A 15691-nucleotide genomic window follows, 5' to 3' on the forward strand; every position below is an offset into this window, starting at 1 on the left:
AGCACACAGCCGGGCAAGAGTCAAAGAATCGAGAAAATACTTTTGAATAACTGAATTCCCCAAGTAATTGATTTCTTATATATAAAGATAATAAAGATATCAAAGATATCAATCTTTGGTTCTCTTATATTTACTTAGTAATTACTGTTCACAGATTCAAGATAAAGCAGGAGTTAGTTAATATATAACTCCCTATAACCTGCTGAATGATAATATAAACAAATACTATCTGATATTATGTACAGTCTAGCAAGGATTTGGTGGCATATAAAGAATTTGGTCTTCACGACTTTGGTTTGGCCTTTCCTTAACCACTGCTTCCCAGGCAAATTACTTTCAGCCACACCGGGCATTTTATTATTCCCTTAACCATGGTACTCTTCCACATTTCTCTGCTTTTATTCACATCATGTTTTCATTCTGAAACATTCTTTCTATGTAAAACTGCATTTTTTATCTTTAAAGCTCTACCTTAATAGTTATTTCTTCAGCTTTCCCAATGAAAATACTAATTTCATATAGCCACTTTCATGCTAATTTTATTTACAGGTCTTTGAGACTAGATTTTGAACCTATCTAGGATGATGACAGTCTCTATTTATTTTGGTATCTTCTGGAGCCATGTAATAGGAGCTCATTAACTACTACTTACTCAATGAATGAGTGATATATGAGATTCTTCATTATAAACTTACCCTGGCCCGCATTAAAAATGGATTATAATTTCAACTAAAGAATGCCTAGTATAAAAGAAAAAAATATTTTTCTTTGTTCCTATATTCATCTTCTGTTTTACTATACTACAATAGAATATTAGTATTATTGTCTTAGTTGTTACAGACCATGTTCTAGATAGTAAGGGTATAATATCTTAAGGACATTCATGATCTCTAGCTCATATGCAGTATGAAATCATGGCCTGGGCTCATATGGAGAATGCTATAGTGAACTTCTCTCTATTCATTTCTTTTCAGAAACATTAATAATGGGAAAATATCACACACCCACACCTGAGCTGCCAGTCCCCAGAGAGACTTGCTTTTGCATTTGCATTAAACTGAAAAGAGACTTCTTTCACAGTTGCTTTAGCATTAAGAAGAATGTCCTTTTACCCATTTGACAGAGATTTCTCACATAATCACATGGATGTTGTTCTTAGTTAAATACAGGTATACAAGAGGAAGAGTATTGTAAAATCAGGAAAAAAAAAAACAATTAAAATAATCAATTGAATTCCTGGGAGGCTTCTTTTCTTCTTTCATGGAAATGCAAGGTAATTCAGTTATGTCTTGTCAATTATTAATGCAATGTTTTTTTAATGCATGGATTATAAAATGAAATATTCTGTGTCTTCTGGCTCTGAATGTTGGATCTGAATTTAAATTTGCCCTTTTCATTCACTAGAAGCAGAGAAGCAAAGATGAGGAATGAAGAGAAAGGCACACACAGGGCAGACAATGGTGGTCAGCAGGAAACTAAAGGCAGGTGGTAGAATCAGATGGCTAAGGAAGCTAGATAAATCCCACATCCTTTAGCTTATCTTTATTTAAAACTCTGAAGAGAAGCAGTTAAAAAAAAGATTATAAAATAGCAAGGTTTATCAACAATTTCATTGCCTAATAGACTAATAGCAGTTTAAAGTATGATTGGGTTATCTAATGAAAACTCAAAGTAGAGAAGCATCATGAGGAATGCTAATTTTTTTAAATAAAAATACCTGAAATTTTCTAACTTTAGAGTTGTTTTTGTGAATGTTGGATAAGTCAGAGGTTTAGGTGAAGGGAAAAAATTACTTTGGAATTTAACAGAAGTGACTAACTACAAATAAGCCACAAGCCGCTTTGGGAATTATAAAGCATGCTGAAATAGTTATGTGAGGCCCTTGAATGGTGCTACCGTATATGTCCACTGCTCCTCCAAAAGTTGTGCCTAATATACTAAAGGAAATAATTACAAAGCTTTTGAGGTTCAAGTCTAAACAAAGGGAATCAAATGCTTTTATTGTCACGCAACATTTTGAAACTGACAACACTGTAATAACTTGTGGTTTACAGTTAACCAAGCAAATAATTTGACTCAATTTATATGTTTATGTTGATATAGTAAACACAATTCAAACAGTACCATAATAATAGAGTATTTTGAAATTACAATAAAACAAACATATAATTACATATTTATGTTAGTTACTCCTAGACAATAGAACAGAAGCACAGAATACAAATGTTCAGAGCAAGGCTGGTAAACTTGATAAAAAAAATGCCACAAATGACAGGTGTCCCTAATTCAGATTTTTCAAATGCCAGATTCTCTCTTAGGATCATGTTTGAAAAGAAGCAAGTCCATCCTTTTCTCTTAATGTAAATCGACAACTTTGGCTATAATAAAAGCTACAGACAAGCAACACTGAAGGTTGCAAAGAGGGAAGATATTTAATCAACAAGGAATGAAGTGAAAGTCTGCTATTTGAACGAAAGACTGATGCCCTCACTGATAACAGTGGTCTAGTTTACTGTAATAATTGAACAATTTCCTATTTTATCTTTCTACTTTCTGATTCTACCTTTTTTTTTTGTCCAGCCTCAACTGGTCCTTCAAATATCAGTCTGATTGATATTATTCTATAATATCATGCTTTTGAATTTAAATCCAGTGAGCTGATTTAACAATAAAGTAACAGTAAAAAACAAACTTGGTTCTGTGAAATAGGAGCTACAATATTCTTCATAATCATAATCCATAAAAGAAAAAAAAACCTCCTACTATAATTTCAATAATTCAGCCAATAGTATAAAGTCCTGATGGACAAAATAAAATCAGCCAAGTTCCTAAACAATGCATTTTGGATGCACTACCCTCACCACCAAGCTCTGTAAATGTGTAGTCCTCATTTACTGTGCCTATAACATCACTGACTCTTGCCTCAAACTACATACAATCAATATATTCATAAACATCATCATTTGCTTTGGATTTGATATCATTTAAATATTAAGATACTGCCAGTCCAGAAGAGAAAAACAGCATAATGCTGCTAGGCTTCATGGAACTATTTCTGAGTTTTAAGAGGCAATATTTCCTAGACTTTACCATATTACTTCAATATCTTAATTGGATTCTATGGTAATTTTAATGCAAACATATCATATTGGATTGCTGTGCCTCTTGCCAGATTTTTAAATTTGAAAATGAGTGTTTATATTGCTAAAATTAATTCAAATTGAGACTTCCAGATGTTTATATATGTGCACAGGTGTCTAGTCTCCCCTGTTCCATATGCCCATTAAAAATGAATACTGGTATATAAGAATAAAAGAAACCTTACATGTGGGCCCCAAACCAAGAAACGGTGCCATTCCTAAGCCAGAAACATCAAAGCCTTTCAACAGTAGTGGAACTAGGCTAAAGAAAACACTGTGGGTCAATCTTCTGAGCCACTTCTAAATTATTTTGCCCGAGAAATAAGTGGAGTAGGCTTTGGTTGATTTCCACAAAAATCTCTTCACTCAAAGAAGTTGAAGATGAGAATAGACAAAACATGAATCCACCAGACTGCACAGATGGATTATTTTTCACTGTTGTTCACTGGCTCCAGTTGGAAGCATCGATTCAAGGAAGTACCAAAGACCATTTCAAATGCCAGTGGCTAGAGCAAGCAAAAATTTGAAAGCATCATTTTTATTCCAAAAATTATTTCTGATCATACATTGTTATATTTCTATTACTGCTTGCTTTAATTTCTATGATGCACTATTCTATTAAATCTTATTTTAACTGTGAATGAAAATGTATTATTTTTTAATCTCTTGATAGAAATGCTTCATATGCATACCATAGCTCTGACTCAGCAGGGATAGCAGAATATCTCTATGCAGTTTCTTACACTGCAGAATTTTCTCAAACATCTGACTTTTGTCAGTAAGTTTGGTCAAAGATTGGAGTGTTATCTGCTTACATTGTATTTTATTATTTCCAAAAATATGGAAGATAGGTACAGAGTTAAAACAATGTGCATACTCAGAAATAGAATTTTTTCTTCTAAGTTGTCTCTCTGTACACTGACAGATTTCCTGTGATGTTCATAGTATGATGAATATCCCATACTATAGCCAAGATGCTACTGTGCCTGGTGTTTCTATCATACCGCCAATGGCACTTTACTGCATGTTGCCAACCCCATGCCAGTTTTTTGCTTGCAAAAACTAAAGGTGTATAAGAAGATCAAACCTACTTATAATAGAAATTCAAGGAGAACCATAAAAAAGGGAAAAAAATCTATGAAATTACCCTCTCCAAATTTCAGAAGGACCTGAATGTATAGATTTAAATGCCCAAGTTCCCTCCTGAAATGAAGCAATTGAGAGTAGCACCATCACTGCACATTTATGAATTTCAAGACAAAAGAAAAATCCCTCCAATTATCTATGCTTGAAACAAAAAGCAGGCTTACCTCAAATTCTGCTTCTGTGTTACTAAACACCACAAACTACTTAAACATGGTCTATAAAGATTTTGGGGGCAAATGTATTTGTGTGAGAAGACAACAGAGTGTATTTGTAATATATGCAAGGTATGTTAAACACATTCTATTCAGTATAATTAAATTTATTCTCTAACTACTTGGGAGATAAAATAATGAAACAAAATCACCATCATAATATGAAAGTATAAACTGCTTGATGTTGAAATAACAGAACAAAATGTAAATAATTATTTTTAGTTATAAATAAACCCTATGCAAATCTCAAAAATTAGTCCTGAAAAAATAGATGTAAATATGAAAAATAATACATGAAAATAAATACATTCTGAAATAAAGTAAAACAAATTCAGCAATCAAGACAACATGAATGAGGGGCATCTGTGTGGTGCAGTCAGTTGAGTGTCCAACTCTTGGTTTCAACTCAGGTCATGATCTCAGAGACCTGAGACCGAGCCCCATGTTGTCGGACTCTGCACTCAGCCTGGAGTCTGCTTAAAATTCTCTCTCCCTCTCCTTCTCCCCCTGCCCCTGCCCCCTGTGATCTCTTGCTCTCTCTCTCACAAATAAATAAATCTTAAAAAAAACAAAACAAAAAAACTACATGATTGAAAGTTGAAAGTGATACAAGAAGGGAAGGGAAGGATAATTTTTTTATTTTTTATTTTTTTACTTGTATAGGGGATAATGCATTCAATATAGAAAATGACAATAAAAAAAGAAAATGGCGATGATGGCAGCAGATAGCAAAATTGCACATGATACCATCCCTTTAAGTCTTTTATAATTTTTTTTTAAAGATTTTGTTTATTTATTGGAGAGAGAGAGTGAGAGAGAGCATGAGAGAGGGGAGGGTCAGAGGGAGAAGCAGACTCCCCACCGAGCAGGGAGCCCGACATGGGACTCGATCCTGGGACTCCAGGATCATGACCTGAGCCGAAGGCAGTCGCTTAACCAACTGAGCCACCCAGGCGCCCAAGTCTTTTATAATTTTAAACATAAAAATTATGCAGAAAAATGACTGCAAAGAGTAAAATATAGGAACAGAAAAATTAATGTCACATTGTGTTACAAAATAAAATAGAAGAGATCAAGTAAATTGAGGGAAATATAGAACTGCTTCAGGTTCTCACTTAGAACTGAACTTGTCAAAGAAGTACCAATGGAAACATGAAATGCGTCATGTCTTTAAATACAATTCAAAACAAATTTTTGTGGGGCTCCTGGGTGGCACAGTCGGTTGAGTGTCAGACTCTTAGTTTTGGCTCAGGTCATGCATGATCTCAGGGTCATGAGATGGAGTCGTGTGTGGGGCTCCCCGCTCAGCACAGAGTCTGCTTGGGTTTCTCTCTCTCCCTCTCCCTCTGCTGCTCCCCCACACCGTTCCCTCTCAATCTTTAAAAAAAATTTTTTTGTGACTAGGTAATTAGATCGTTAATACTGATAAAAATAAATTTTATCAGTCATAAAAACATGTTTTTTTTGGGGGGGGCCTTTGAACTTTAATACAAGCTTCTTGAAGAAAATGTTCATATCTGATTTATTTTGGCAGAGTATATAGCACATGCTAAGCACTCAAGTATTTGAGGGATTGAATGAAAATCCATTATAATAACCATTTAAATTTATTTTCATGTGCTTCTTTACAAAGGTGAGTCTATATTCTGAGAAACAACACATTTAAATTCATTTAAAAGTGATTTGGTTATGCATTTGTTCAGGGCACATATCCTTTAAAGAAAAAAAAAAAAAGCTAATTCAATGCTGCATTTATAGACCATTAGTTATATTTATTGAATGCTTACCAAGTGATAGCCCAAGTGCTAAGGGCTAAATCTCAATGAGTGGTACATACAAAAGCAGGTCATTGTGCTTTCCAACATGTTACATTTCAAACTACAAATATGATAAACTGTTTTTGGCGGGGGCGGAGGTGGGGGGACTGCCCCTTTTCTTCTATTCTCCACACAAAGCCAGAGTGATCTTTTCAGAACGTGAATCAGCTCATATCACTGCCTTAACTTTTTAAACCTTCTAATGACTTCCCATTATACTTAAGATCTAATCCAAACTGCTAAGGCTGCAAAACCCTCTATTACCCAGACACTGTCTACACTTTCACCTCATTGTCTCATAGCTTTTTTTGTCCTTGTTCACAACATTCCAGATTCCCTGACATTCTTTTTCTTCCTCAAAAACTTTCAGAGTCTTAGCTCTTGGAATTTTCTCTTCTAGGGACACTTTTTCCTATGTTCTTCACATTGCCGGTTTCCATCACTTAGGGTTCAGATCAAATACTGCATCCTCTAAGAGGGCCACCCTGACAATCCTATCTAAAGATCCCTCTCTGACCCATGACCCTATTATATTTTCTTAATACTGATCACCCGCTGATATAATCTCATACTTGTGTAGTTTTATTTGTTAATTGTCTATCTCCTTTCTGTTACATTCCATTAAAATGCAGGCTCCACGTGAGACATATGTATTGCTCACCACTGTGCCCACATCTACAACAATGAAAGGTGCTCAAAATATATTTAAATAGATTAATGTGCAAGTCTTTCTGCTTTTTCTACTTAAGCCCAGAAAATAAATAGCAAGGGTACATTTGAGGACTGTATATGGTAGCCTACTAATTAAGATACTAATCAATCTATATAACAATAATCATGGATGCTCAGGAAGCAACCTTTTAGTATTCAGTTAAATGATGATGACACTGATCAGAAGATTAACCAAGATCCAAATCAAGTTTAATTAATTAGACACTTATAGTGCTCAGTGTTATTGAGCTGCCAGACAGAAAGATGTTTGAAGCAAACTTCTAGTCTTACAATTAGTGACCTTTCCCATGGCATTGCCAAAATACTATTAGCAGGGGAAATCAGACTGCATAGGGCTTAGGCAAAGAGCAGATTTGTAACTGGAAGCGCTTTATATAAGCTACAGGATCAGGGTTTTGGAACTAACTGAGGACAAAGGTATAGTTTAGTAATTACAGTAGAAGTCTAGTTCAAAATAGTTTGTGTATTTGTCTATTGTCTATTTGGTTGGTGGGTTTATGTATTTGCTTACCTGTAAAAGGAAGGGAGAGGAAGTAGAGAACTTTTTAAAGACTCAATAAAAATGAAATGATAATATATAAGGGGAAGTGAATGGGTGAAGTTCAGTGTCAGCTGGAGTCCAACTGAGACTTATATTTGAAATACAATTGAAACTGTCAATTTTTTTATCACTCAATTTGATTATTATCAACATCTAGAAGCATTCATCCTTTAACAGTCTTCCAGATACATGGGAAAAAATTAATATGGCTTTTACATTTGCATTTGTAGTTCAAATCATGAAGGTAGAATCTGGCATCAGGAGAATATGGCTATTCTACTGAAAAGACTGATAAAATCAGTCATCTTCAATTAGTACCTTAGGTCTTTACCAAATATTTACAACATATAAAGACATCCCATAGCATGTTGTTTATTGTGTGTGTGTGTGTGTGTGCATGTTTAAATAATTGTTTCATGGACATACTGTTAGGGGAAAGGGAGAAGAAAAGGAAAAAGGAAAAAGGAAAGGAAAAGTTCTCTAGGGGTACCTGGGTGGCTCAGTCCCTTAGGCCTCCAACTCTTGATTTCGGCTCAAGTCATGATCTCAGGGTCATGAGATGAGGCCCCGGATTGAGCTCCATGCTGGATATGGAGCCTGCTTAGGATGCTTTCTCTCCCTCCCCTCTCCCTCTGCCCTTCCCTGGCACTTGCTGGCACATACACTCTCTCTCTCTCTCCCCAAAAATTAAAAATTAAAAAAAATAAAGTTCTCTACAGTGTTTGAATACTCTTGCAGTTTTATTAAGAATTCTCACACAGGGACACCTGGGTGGCTCAGCCGGTGGAGGTCGTCTGCCTTTGGCTCGGGTCATGACCCCAGGGTCCTGGGATCGAGCCCCACATCGGGCTCCCTGCTCAGCAGGAAGCCTGCTTCTCCCTCTGCCTGCCGCTCCCTCTGCTTGTACTCTCTCTTTCTGACAATAAATAAAATCTTAAAAAAAAAAAAGAATTCTCACACAAAGACACAGAGAAAGAAATTGTGTTGATTATGAAAGTCAGTAGCAAGTAAGGAATTTGAAATTCAGATGTCTAACATAAATATAGAGGGAATATCATATATTTCATATCACCCTAAATCCAAGAAGTCAATTATTTCCCAAAAGCTATTAAACCTTTGGTAAAAAAGAACCAAATATTGTTCTCATGCCTAAAATTTATCACTATAAAGGTGTTCTCAATGAGTATAACTGTTTATATAATTCTATTATTTAATTTACAAATGTTCATTCAACAAATCTGGCACATCTGAAATGAGATGCAACAGCAAATCCAAAAGATAGGTTAAACATTTTCCCTTCTCTTTTGAAATCTTTTTTTCCCCCTCTTGTTTCCTCAGACTCTAATTTCCAGAGGAACATTTCTGAAACAAGCAACATTAGGTGTTCAAATATTTATTAAGCACTTACCATATGCCAATAATTATTCTAAGAGCTTGGGATATATCAGGAATAAAACAGACAAAGACACTGCCCTCATGGAGTACAAGTTGGATAGATGGAAGACAAATTATAAACAGACAACATAATGAACAAGTAAGTAATAAACAAAAAGATGCAAAGGTTTTTTTTAAGCTAGGCACAAATGAATTGAGGAACCAAATCTGACCTGAACTGAGGTAAAGTTATATATATATACTTTATCTCATCATATAAATAGCCATATATTTCCCTGCAGAAACATTAATGTGTTTAATAATGGGATGATGCCCAAAACCATACTAAGGCTAGTATATATACTATGTACCATATAATATTCCTAAAATGGAAAAAAAAAAAAAAAAAACCTAAATTCCAAAACACATCTAGTCCCAAAGATTTTGTATAAAAGACTTAATATAAAAGGTAGAATGGGGAGTGGAGATTACAATTTTTGAACAAATGGTCAGGATAGGCCATGTGAGGTGGGTTGATTGGTGTTTCCTCTACCCCCAAACATATGTCCACCTGGAACATATGATGGTGACCTTATTTGGAAATAGGATCTTTGCAGAAGTAATTAAGTTATGGATCTTGAGATGGGATCATCCTGGATTTAGGGTGGGCACTTAATCCAATGACAGATGCCTTATAAGAGAAAGGCAGAGGGAGATTTGGGGCATAGTCACACAAAGACAAAGGCCATATGAAGATGATGGCAGAGCCTGGAGTTACGCAGCTACAAGCCAAGGAGTGACACCAGAATCTGGAAGAGAGGCATGAAATGGATTCTCCCTAGAGCCTTCAGAAGGAACTAACCAACCCTACTGCTACAGACTGAATATTTGCATCTCCCTCTACTGCCCTCCCCTGCCCCACTCCCCACCAAAATTCATACCTTGAAGCCTGATCCCCAGTGTGATGGTATTTGGAGCTATTTGGACTTTGGGAGGTGATTAGGTCATGAGGGTGGAGCCTCATGAATGGGATTAGAAATCCCTCACCCATTCTGCCCTGTGAGGCCTCAGCAAGAAGATGATAGTTGTCTATGAACCGGAAAGCAGGCCCTCACCGGATAAGGAATCTGCCCATGCCTTGATCTCACACTTCCCAACCAGAACTGAGAGAAGTAAATTTATATTGTTTATAAACCAGCTATGCTATGGTATTTTGTTATAGCAGCCCAAACAGACTAAAACACCTATCAACACATTGATTTCAGATTTCTGACTTTCAGAACTGAGAGAATAAATTTTTGTTGTGTTAAGCCCCCCAGTTTGTACTAATTTCTTACAGCAGCTCTAAGAAACTAATACACCTGATTAAGAAAGTAACATTTGAGCAAAGGCAAAGTAGGGGAAGGAAGCAAGCCAAGTGGATGTCTGTGAGAACAATCTAGACAGAGGGGCCCTAAAGTAGGAGTATATCAGGTACATTCAAGGGCCGCTACTGTGACTATGCTGATGATAGTTGTAAGGGGGCCAAGGATAGAAGCACAAAACCAGACTGACACTGTGAAATACTGCAGACAAGAGAGGATGTTAATTGAGATCACAGTGGTATGAGTAGAAATAAGGAGAAGTAGTCAAACTCTGAATGTATTCTGAAGGCATAAACATTATCATTTCCCAATGGACTAAATGTAGGCTCTAAAAAAGAGTTGTTTCATGCTTTGCCTTTCTTTTTTTAGGCTGGGCAACTGGGAGAATGGAATTCCTTCCTACTGAAATGTGGTATACCACAGCAAGTTTGGGGGAGACTATCAGAAGTATAGCATAGTTTGAGATATGTGTTAAATATCCAGGTGGGGATGCTGAGTACATAATTGGGCATATGAGTCTAGGGTTCAGAAGAATGGTCAGAAGTGGCAATGGAGAGTTGAAAGCTGTTAACATAGAGCTGATAAAAGACCACTGAAGAGGAAGGGAAAACAGAGAGGACCAAGGACTGACTCCTGGGTACTCCAACTTTTTAAGAGTGGGTCTAAGTGGATCAACTGCAAAGCAGATTGCCAAGGAGTGGCTAGTAAAGGGAAACCAAGAAAGTGTGATACTCTAAGGCTAAAAATGGTTGGAGGGAATAATAGTCAACACTGTCAAATGCTGCTCATAGATCAAGTAGGATGAGGATTAAGAATTTACTAACGGATTTAGAGATGAAAGTTTTAAGTGACTTAGATAAGAGTAGTTTGGGTAAATGGTCTGAGCAAATGCCTGACAAGAGTGGGCTTAAAATAAAGTAGGAGGGAAAAATAGGAAGCAGCAACCAGGGACAATTATTTAAAGAAGCCTTGCTAGGAGGATGTAAGAAAAATGGAGTTGTAGCTGGTGGGATGAGAACTGAAGACCAAAAAAAAAAAAAAAAAAAAAATTATGATGAACTTGTCATTCACTTGAATTTAAAAATATAGATTTTTAAAATTCCTTTGAACCAATCATACAGAATATATTGCTAGATATATAAGAACTTAATACATAGAAATTTAATAACCATATGGAAAAGAAAATAATTTGTATTTTAAAACTGTGAATGCAGTGTTACCTCAAGAGGAAAAAAAAAAATCCAGAAATACAGGAACTAAAACAAACAGAAAAACATGTTACGAGACCATAGCCAGAAGCCATTTAAGTATACGTATGTTAAAGGCAAGGTCATTAAAATAAGATCTTAATTCTTTCAGCCTTTAGACTGAAGGGTATACGGTGTTGATTGATCTACAGTGAAGCGGATTAACTAGGAAGTATGACTTTGACAAGGTTAAGAAGAAGCAAAATTGGGTTTCTTTTTTATTTTTGCAATTAAAGATACAGTCTATATGTAGTTAAGGTATTCCTTAATAAAACAGACATATTTTATTTATTCTGTAAGTCTCATTAACAAAGATGAATAAAGTACAGAATGACATGTGTTTAGTGCATATATTAGTAAACTTAGAAGGCCATATATAAAATACCTTGGAAGCTCTAATTGTGTGGTGAAAGGCCACTTATGCTTCCACAAACTCAAAAAAAAAAAAAGAAAAGAAAAGAAAAGAAAAGAAAAAAAAATCAATACTGTTTTGGCTTATCCTGTGCTGGGAAAACTAAAAATCTTTATCATACATACTTACATAAAATAACTTGAACTAAATATGCTTACTGAGATGGAAGAACCATAGTAATGCTGAATTTTATATAAACATTGAAGGCAACAAAAGGCCTGCAGGAAAGTGTGGCATTGCACACTGAGTTCTCTTCTTTATGCATTCTTTTAATAAAGAAGAACAAACACACGGCTCCTCTTTCATCGACCTGGCCACTTTTTAATCTTACAGGTCTTCTAAAACATACTAATTATGAGAAAGTCAGGTATCAGGTATGACTTCTTTAATGAATAATAGGAGAGTGGGGGTAAGGAAAAGGTGAGAAAAACCAGAATGAACCTTTACTTGCTGTACAGGGACAGAAAGAAAAGAACATATTGAGCTTATTGCCAGAGAGAAAAAGGCTAGAGTCATTTTGTCCTTATAAATAGAGTAAGCAATCATCACAGACACTAGATGTAGAGTAACATGAGACACTTTATCCCAGGAGGCAAGACCTAGAAATTAAGGTGCTTTTAAACATTTAATCCAGGACACATAGGTTTTTGCAATATAGATTTCTTCACAGGAACATGTTCTTTCCTGCAATTTTGGTAAGTTTTTGCTGCCTAGGCCATAAATTTTCCTAAAGGACAATAATTCAACAGTTTGGTCCAATCCCATTAAGATGCAAATAATAATAACATCAAGATTTACTTGGAAAAAAAATTTTTCATTAATATGTTGAAGTCTTTTATCCAGGTTCTCATCTACCAATCAACAATTCACTACATGCTCAGTTCAAGTATTATGTTTAATCATTTAAATACTGTTTTTCATCAAAGTATCTTATAAATTTTATTCTTGAATATCTTGTTAAGATTGTGCCTACATATTTATCATTCTATTATATATTCAGAGTTAACTGCAAAGTCATTTCAAAATCAAATGCTAAGTAACCAAATTTGAGGGTCCAGTATATTACTTTGTATTCTTCTTTAAGATGATTTCCTGTCAAATGTATACATATGTGCTAACATTTCAATAGAACACTCTTGGTTTTAGAAGTACCCTAAAATCATCATATGTAACGCCATGAGTCTCTTTTATATCTTCCTCATTAGTAGTAATTCAACTTAATGCTGGGCTCTATCTATTTATAAGGAATTCACTGTCTTATGATAGTAAATTTCTGTTTTTCTTAGAAAACTCGCATCATCTTTAAACCATACAAAAGTCCTTCTTTACATTCAGCTAAACCCTCTTGCCTTGTAGCTACTATTTATTGGTTCTTGTACTTCCCCCTTGCAATTCTACTTAACAATTCTAATTTATATTCAACATTACGTATCTTCAAACACTTAAGATAGCTATCAACACTAAAAGCTATGGCTCTTTAACCTAAGGAAAATGTATTTATAATAAAAGAATCCCCAAAACCAAAGCTGAAAGGTAATAAAACTAAACCTGGAAGTAAATGGTTATATTCAAAATGATATTTTTATTTTGTTGTTGGGTTTGGTATTGTTTGTTTTGTGTGCAAGGGGGCTTTTTCTGGATGTCTAATACTGGCAGAGTTGAAAACTGAGCACAGGCTGAGGAAATCTCTATTTACTCAATATGCTGATTTATAAAAGGAGGCCTCTATTCAAGATAACAAGAGAGCAATTTAATTTAGCTCTAAGAATACATTGATAAACTTCATAACTTTGCTAACTGTTGTACTGAATTACCAAGATACAAAATTTGATGGAGAAAGGAGGGAAAGGAGTATCTGCATAGATGCAAAATATATGAAAACAGAAGTTGAAGAGTCTAAGTCGCTTGTTGGAACAGCACAAGTTATGGACTGAATGTCTGTGTCCGCCCCAAAACTCATATGCCAAAGCCCAAACTCAATATGATGGCATTTGGGGTGGGACCTTTGAGAAGTAATTAGATTTAGTTGAGTTCATGAAGGTAGGGCTCCATGATTTGATGAGTGTCCTTATAGGAAAAGGAAGAGACAGGATTGATCTCTCCTCCTCTGTCATGGGAGGACACAAGAAAAGGCAGCCATCTGCAAGCCAGGAAGAGGGTTCTCATCAGGAGAGGAATCTGCAGGCACCTTGATCTTGGCCTTCCCAGTCTCTGGAACTGTGAGAAACAATGGGATTTAAGGCACCCAGCCTATGCTATTTCTTTACAGCAGCCTGACCTAAGACAATACAAAACTAAGACCCCCGTCCAAAATACCTCCCTTCGGGCCATCCTACAAAACATGACTGTTAAAATGCAATATAACAGAAGAAGATAAAAAAAAAAAAATCAGTAACATAGTCAATAGAATTCATTTTGCTATAAAGATTCTCAGGCCAGGGAATTCCAGGTATGACCCAGTGAATGAGGAAAAATTAAGGAGGCCGGTAAAATAAGACCTTAACTTTAAATCTCAACAGATGTCATCTATGTTGTATTTCTGAAGGATGAAGAGCAGATACTATCACACAAAAACTCTTATGCTTACAATTCCACCAAGAAAAATATAACATTTTACTGTGAAGAATTTTGTTGGATCATTTTATGCTGAAGTTTCATAAGAAGGTTATAAGATGGGAAGGACAGAGGGGAAAGAGGCTAAAGGATGATTAGCTATATTAGAAAGGAAATGTAGCAAATAAGCTGAAGAGTAAAAACAAAAATAAAAACTTCAATTACTCAACAATTGTTTTCACGGGTCTTGTCTCTCTTATTGTTTTACTCTGATAGAGTCTTAGGATAAGAACTCAAACCCTATTCAGTATCCTTCCCTACCTCTGCACATACCATGATGAAGAGAGGAGATTCTTACACTTTTGTGTAAAATGTATCATACTACTGAAGTCTAAGATTATGTGTGCCATTAATATCTGATTATATTAAAATGAATATATAGTATATATTACAACACATGTGATAGAAATAAATCTGGTTGAAATACTGGATTTTTATATAAGCCTCAAAATATAACATTTTATTTTTTCCAAAAGATCACAGGATTTCCCTTTAATCCACTTGTTAAGTGAACTAGAAATGAAAAGTCAAACATTAAAATATTAATATAAGCACTATAAAGTATTTTTATTTCTAAGCATTTATATCTATAGATAGCACTTTTACATTAGTTTTAATGGTCCATATAAAATAAAAAACAGGCAACACTCTACCTTAATCCACACTGGCAATATGTTACTTTATTTTGAGATTGCTTTTAAGTGCTGATCAAAAAGTACAGAAAATTCTTTGCATTACATTTTTATACTGCAAATTATAGTTATTTTACTCACAGTTAAGGGACACAAAATTTTTTTCCTTAGGATATATATTTTTGCTTCTCTGGGGAAAAGCTAATTAAGTCTTAACATGAATGTATTAGGACATCCAGTGAATCACACAATTTTTGATAGAGAAAAGACTTTAGAAATCATCTTAATGCCATCTGGATTATGAATTCCTTTGATGAAATCTATTTCCTTAACCTGGGGTCTCTCAACTGATGGTCCACAGAAAGATTTTGAGAAGTTGGTATCTCTGTGAAAATTTCTATGCAAATGTTCGTGCACACATACACAGTGAATGATTATTTTGTCATCAAAATCTACTTTTT

The 15691-nt window shown here is 35.0% G+C and overlaps 1 protein-coding gene and 1 pseudogene across 2 annotated transcripts in view; both read right to left on the reverse strand.

Annotated features, from left to right (window-relative positions):
• The window catches only part of NAALADL2 (N-acetylated alpha-linked acidic dipeptidase like 2), a 1210813-nt gene that overhangs the window by 881910 nt on the left and 313212 nt on the right, over positions 1-15691 (reverse strand). The gene's annotated exons all lie outside the window — the stretch shown is intronic.
• The window catches only part of LOC129046582 (uncharacterized), a 29789-nt pseudogene that overhangs the window by 1172 nt on the left and 12926 nt on the right, over positions 1-15691 (reverse strand). The gene's annotated exons all lie outside the window — the stretch shown is intronic.

Source organism: Mirounga angustirostris, unplaced genomic scaffold (assembly GCF_029215605.1).
Source record: "Mirounga angustirostris isolate CCGP_5_RB_7025 unplaced genomic scaffold, mMirAng1.0.hap1 SCAF_1, whole genome shotgun sequence".
Lineage (NCBI taxonomy): Eukaryota > Metazoa > Chordata > Mammalia > Carnivora > Phocidae > Mirounga > Mirounga angustirostris.